The sequence below is a fragment of the Dioscorea cayenensis genome, chromosome 9, assembly GCF_009730915.1.
Source record: "Dioscorea cayenensis subsp. rotundata cultivar TDr96_F1 chromosome 9, TDr96_F1_v2_PseudoChromosome.rev07_lg8_w22 25.fasta, whole genome shotgun sequence".
Classification (NCBI taxonomy): domain Eukaryota; kingdom Viridiplantae; phylum Streptophyta; class Magnoliopsida; order Dioscoreales; family Dioscoreaceae; genus Dioscorea; species Dioscorea cayenensis.
In genome coordinates, this window is record NC_052479.1 from 6341514 (window position 1) to 6348204 (window position 6691).

A 6691-nucleotide genomic window follows, 5' to 3' on the forward strand; every position below is an offset into this window, starting at 1 on the left:
TTACTTGATTTTATTGCCCTTTCATCAGGAGTCAAGACATGGGAATACATAGTCATTTTGCCTCTCCATTTTGCTTGTATCACTATTAAATTTCTAATGTTTCATTTATCTAAAGAGTTTTTAATCCCTGACTACTCCTATGAATGAATCTTTTTTCTTTGATTGGTTCTTCAACCCTTAATAGTTGCTAAACAATTGTAGCCTCTCTCTCAGTTTTGAGCTCTTGCTATGGAGGAAAGGACAATAAGAACTCTCTTTCTAAGTTCTCATCCTTTGATCATGTGAATATATTAATCTTTGGCTTACATAATATGATTTCTTTTCCATGAGAATATCAAATTACTAGTTGTGTTAGTGTTGTTATGGTTACATTTTCACTGTGTTATGTTTACACTTTAGACCCATTAGCATGATTTAATTTGCAGGTGGTACAACCTTAAAGCTTTTCCATGTGCCAATCGGTTGATAAAGCATTTGAGTAGTAATGGGGTTCCAATGGCTTTGGCTTCAAACCCACCAAAATTGAACATGGAAGGCAAAATTTCTGACCACCATGGTATTTGCACGCTTAAAACAAGAAGAATGTTTTTGATCCTCTATGTAAATCCAGTAACCTGACTAATTGCTAATTATAGTGCCTCTTTCTAGTTTATTGGTTTTTTGTGTCTTGTCGCAGGATGGAAAGAGTCCTTTTTAGCCATTGTTGGTGGAGATGACGTTATAAATGGAAAGCAATCACCTGATATGTAAGATATAGAGAGATTGAGTTTTTAGTCTTCAGCCATTTGTACTATTTGTGGTTCTAAGTTCATGGTTCTAACCTTTTTGTTGTTGTCCTTTCAAAGATTTCCTGAAGCTGCTAAAAGGATTAACACTGAACCATCAAACTGCCTAGTGATTGAAGACTCACTGTAAGTGTTAATGATGCCATGTTATTTATTGGAAGTGTGTCAGATGTACATATTTACATCATTACTTTTGTTTGTTTGGATCTGCCGTAATTGTGCATCCTACTTTGTCTGTGGTCGCACCATGACATTACTAATGCTATGACAATGCACAAACATGCCTTCAGTTTTAGCCCTATATAGTCAACTTAATTTCTTTGAAACATAATATTGACTTTAAAAATATAAAATCAAACTAAAATCTGAAAACAGATATAATGAATGAGCTGAACTAGGTTGCGTTAAGTGTAGCATCACAAATGAACAGAAGGTATAACATGTACAAAAAATACATTTCAAAGAATATTATCAATGAAACTAGAATGCAGATTGTCTGTGATTTTACCATGAGATGTAGCACTTGATAAGTTAGACTAAATGGAGTGGCCACATAAAACCAAAGATCCGGTCAATTAAGTGGCATCACAATTTAGTTTAACTGATCATCATTTATAAATGAAACCAAAGTAGTTTGCTATTTACTAATAACTTGTCTTAATAGTGCAGCTTAAATTAATAATTTCCGCTACACTCACAAATTTAATCACACTTTTAAAGTAAGCAAGTTCTTTCACTATAATTTGAAGACATTGATTCACCATACCATCCAACATCACATGGTGATAACTGTAAAAATGGTATGTCAATAAAATTAAAAAGTAAACAAGTCAGAAAGGTGATAACTGTAAAAATGGTCATATCAAAAGGATCAAGAAGGTGACAGAGTATTTAAACAAGAACTACTTGAGGCCACTGATAAACCCAATAATAACCAAGTCAATATAAGAGAAACTTCAAAAGCAATTATAATCTAGATGGCCTACTTGCAGGGGCACCAGAGTGTGATAGATTGCAATAGAAATTATTTAAGAAATCATGCTAGAATGATTTTAAAATACCATATCTTCTACTAGAGTATTCAGTATTTTAGCAGTATAGACTGCACCGATGAGTAGTAGTTGTGTAAGTTTGAACAGATGGTGGGTTTCCATAGCTAGAAAAAAACACAACCAGATATAATCGAATCTTTTGTACTAAAATCAAATGGCATAGATCTTTCTAATTCAAAGAAAATTATGCAACCCCTTTATTGTTCATAAAGAGTCAATAAATAAGATTAATTTATAAGAAATTCTAGCTTGCATTTAGCTCATAAATAGATATGCTACTTCGTACTGAAATAGAAGTCCCCATAACATTTTCCCAATATGCTGTATTATTGTATTTGAAAGTTTGTAACTAAAATGAAAGCCAACCAAGCTGAGAAAATCAGTGCTTACCGGCCAAAGATTTATTTTATAAATCCAAGACTGTTCCCATTTGAAAATGTTGGATTTACTTCAACTTCTGAACTAGGGAATGGGACTTCAGACTTATCAGCATGTAATTGTCTAGTCCTTTGGAAGCTAAGTACCTTAGAATTTTAGGAAGACATTATATGTCCTTATGTCTGTGGGCAAAATGATATGTTTTAATTATATATTTTAAGAAGAAATTTCCCAGCCAATAGAAGTTGTACAATTTTGTGTATTTCTTAATTTAGAATTTTGCAAGTGATAGTATTCTAATTATTGAATCTTTAGAAAATGTTGCAGGTAAACGACCCGGCTTAACTACCAATACTCCGCGAGAGCTGCCTAGAAAGCCTACAGCTTCGCATACTACTGTCTAAGACAGAATCCAAAGGCGAGACCCCTCATGAGTGATGTTGTGGAGACTCTTGAGCCCTTACAATGCAGTAGTGCAAGTGAAGTCTCAGCTCATACACCAATTCTTGACAGTCTTTTTGACTAAAAAAATATTTTGTAATAAAAATAGATAAATAGTGTAAAAAATTTTACATTTTGATTAATACACTTGAGCTCATTAATTGTCAATAAAAACCAATGAAATTAAAATTAGAAATGTATTAAAAGATTCATGTTTTTTATATGCAGGTTAAAGAAATTTATTTATTATTAAAAGAAAAATAAATTAAAATTCAATCTAATTAATTAACAAATTTAGAGGCGGTTAAGACCACCTCTAAAAAGTATGAACATAGTTAGAAAAAAATAATAGCATTAGAAGGGGTTATAACCACCTCTAAAACTATTGATTTGAGATAAAAATTATTAGCTATAGAGGCGGTTATAACCGCCTCTAAAAACTATATTGAAGAGTAATAAGAAATTATTAGTTTAGGGTTATAGAGGCGGTTATAACCGCCTCTAAAAACTATATTGAAGAGTATAAAAAATTATTAACTATAGAGGCGGTTATAACCGCCTCTATGCTATTATGAAAAACCGCTTTCGTAGATAAAACTTACCCCAACGGTTTGTACAAACCGGCTTTAAAATGTAGAGCCGGCTTGATACGAGGCGGTTTAGAGGCGGGTGAAAAAACCAACCCTATAGCTATAGAGGCGGTTAAAACCGCCTCTATAGGGCTTGAAAATCACCTCTAAAACCTTTTTTTGGTGTAGTGTTGAAAGGCATATGAAAACCCTATGAACTTATTTAGTCTGATCAAATGCACTGTTGGTTGTTTATTAGGCTTGGGTGCATGCATGGAATTGAAAATGAGGAGCTATTATGGACAGATGTATTGAATGCATTTGTTTTAATTGTGCATTTTGAAATATAGTGTTGTACATTTTGAAGAAAAATTAGTTTTGTATAAATTAACTATCATTGTCATTATGATTGAAAACTTTTTGATAATTGTTAATTCCGATGTCTAGAAGATTGTGGTATCGATCTGAGAAGACCTTGCACTCTTATGGGTGTTCTATATATGTGTGCATTGTTGTCTTACTCCAGAGCCCATTCTGCAGTTCCAAGGTGAAATTTACATGTCTAGGAATTATCTTGCAGTGAAAATATTGAGAATGAAAGGAGGAAATGTTCCTTCGTATGTTTTAAATATAAAAATCAAGATGATCACAATGCTTACTGAACATTATCATATCAGTATAATAAAACAAGATACAAAATGTCTAAACATATAGCACATGGTGATGACAATGCTTCCCAAAAAACAATGAATCACCAAAACCGAAACAAAACACAAACTAAGGAACAAGCCAACAAGTATGCACACCTTGCATTAGCACTTGGAAAGAGAACAAATACATATTATGATGTTAAGGCAAGTTAGACCATGCCAGATGAGAGTCCTTTTAAAGAACAGCTGGTTAAATCTCAATTCCATCATCCAACATTGCAGTAATTTATTCCAGAAAGTGAATAAGCAACAGAGGATTGTACTCATCCATGGAGTGAATAAGTAACAGCAGGAGCAAAAAAATAAAAGGGCATGTAACAAAGGATTGTATATATATTTTTTTTTTTAACAGAGCTGCACAGCAGCTAAACTCTAACAGACTCAATAGAAAACAAACAACAACCAAAACAACAAGATCAAACACACGAGACCTTAAAAACTAAGCCCAAAGATGGTGCAGATGTTCATCAACCATTGTGGCCTCTCTCCCCTCAAATGAAAAAGGGACAATTGTGGAGAATTCCTTCCTTCAGCAGCAGCTTTATCAGAGATAATGTTCCATTCCATGGGGATCAACTCCACTTGTATGTCCTCCTCTTGACTGAGCAATCTTTTAATGTTGTTGATAATAGTTGAAATTCGCCAGTTACTCTGCCCCTCTTGATCTTCAATGGCATGTAAAACTTAAGCACAATCTGTAAAAATTCCACCAATCTTGACCCCTCCTTGAGCAACCAGCTGAAGTGCCCAATCCATTGCCTTGGCCTCTGTTTCCATGCCTGATTCAGCCCATAACTGTTGACATCATGCCATAAAAACTCTCTTGTCATTTGAGATAACGATGAAACCCATTCCACCTGTTTGTGTCCTCACTGGACCAAGAAGCATCAGAAAACAAAAAAAAATCTAGAGCAAGAGTGGAAATCTAGGTTTAAAAGAAACTTCCCCATTTTGAGCTTCATCCCACTAATGTATTTTTTAACGTGATTGATGGTCCTGTAAGAAAATCTTCCAAAATCTAGTTGAATGCCTTTGAACATTACATCACATCGGGCTTTCCAAATCAGTGGTGCTTTCCAGTCAGCCAAAGAGTAGCAGCCATTATAGATGCAGCTTGATTTGGATGCCTGTAATCCTGCAAATTCAGCCATCCACCATCTGCAATGTTCCCTCTTGCACTGACATTGGTCCCTAAATAAACATTGATGAGAATCCAAATATCCCTGACCTTAAAGCAATTGAGAAACAAGTGATTCATATTTTCAAACTCAGTCCTACTGACAGAAGACACAGAGAGTGGGAGGAGCCATGTTCGTGGCATTAAGATAATCATAAGTCAAAATTCTACCATGAAACAAAAGGCAAGTGAAGAATTTGATTCTAGAAACAACATTAAGCTTCCAAAATTTTAATTAAACATTCTAAGAAAAATCTTCCATATTCCTGCTATTCAAATATTTGTAATTAGAGGAAGAAAGTTTGTTGCTATTGGCAGGAGGGTACCAAACCCAAGTATTTTATTTTGCTAAAAGAAGCCGAAGGTAAGAAATAACAAAATAGAACACAAGACAATTAAAACAACAAATTAAACTGGAAGCAGAGATCCTCCAGCCAATGTCGATCAATTCTATCATTGTATCTGGGGACTGGTTCAAGATCTGTTTTAGGTTTTGGATGTCAGCGTTGTAGTCCCATGCGATTTCCTTTTGAAAATTGCTGATAAGCTGCAGGATTCCAGGACAATCACAATAGATCCTTTGAGGGTTCCATCCTTCTTCAATGCAGAAGCCAAGAGCAAATTTGATTGCATTAATTTCAGCTCTAATAGGAGTATTTGTGGTGGAGTCATTGGATCTTGCAAGGAGAATATATTTGTGATTTGCTATGACAATGAAACCCAATCCAGTTTTATTTGTCTCTGCTTCCCAGGAGGTATCAGTGTAAACAGAGATAAAAGGAATAGAAGTTTTAGAGGTAGAGAACTTCCTCAAAGGATTTTGATGAGCTTTGAAGTAGTTAATTTGCACAGTAAGACCAGGCAGGCCTTGTCAGTTATATTTTGATAGTTGGGCTTCCAGTTTTTGAAGATGAGGTTGCAACGAGATTTCCAAATGATCCAAGTAGTTGTGGCAACAAGGGCTTTGATCAAGTAGTTGCTCATGGGACTATTAAAATTGCAGGTTATCCAATTCTCAGAGCTGAGGAAGTCATTGTTTGGATAATTTCAGGTTATGAAAGAGTTTATACCAGCAAGGTTTGATTTTGTTGCAGTTCCAAAGCTGATGACTGGCTGTTTCAGATTCTAAGTCACAGAACTTGCAACGAGCATAGGGCCCAATATTAAGATCATAAAGATAAGCGCCAGTTGTCCGATTTCCATGGCAATTTTCCAGATAAAAACATTGATTCGACAAATAACACATAAATTCCAAATCTGTAGCCAACCATGCCAAGTAGTATCAGTGCTTGTGTTAAGATGATCATAGACCACCGAAGCAGTTGTAGTTTTAAGAGAAAAAGGGCCCCAAACCAAGTATTCTGAGAAGAAGGATCAAAAATGATTTTGTTGATCCTCTCCTAGTCCAAATTGTGGTCGAAAAACAATGTTCAAAGAATTTCTATGGAGATTTCCTTGAAAAATGAGATCATCAAAATTTAGAGAGTTCAAGGCAATATTCATATTCAGATAAGTGGGTTTAAGAGCAATAGGCATATCCATGATACAAGGGTCTTTCCAAATATTAGTCTGAGAAGGA

At 34.8% G+C, this 6691-nt stretch overlaps 1 long non-coding RNA gene across 3 annotated transcripts; it reads left to right on the plus strand.

The window, feature by feature from the left end:
• Nucleotides 1–8: 8 nt before the first annotated feature.
• LOC120268358 lies at nt 9–2852 on the plus strand. 3 transcript variants are annotated; one of them, XR_005538915.1, is made up of 4 exons: nt 9–556; nt 677–746; nt 846–911; nt 2531–2852. It is a non-coding gene; the product is annotated as an uncharacterized LOC120268358 (long non-coding RNA). The 3 variants fall into 3 exon arrangements; XR_005538914.1 differs by having other exon boundaries at nt 9–746; XR_005538916.1 differs by having other exon boundaries at nt 9–746; nt 2543–2852.
• The last annotated feature ends 3839 nt before the right edge of the window (nt 2853–6691 follow it).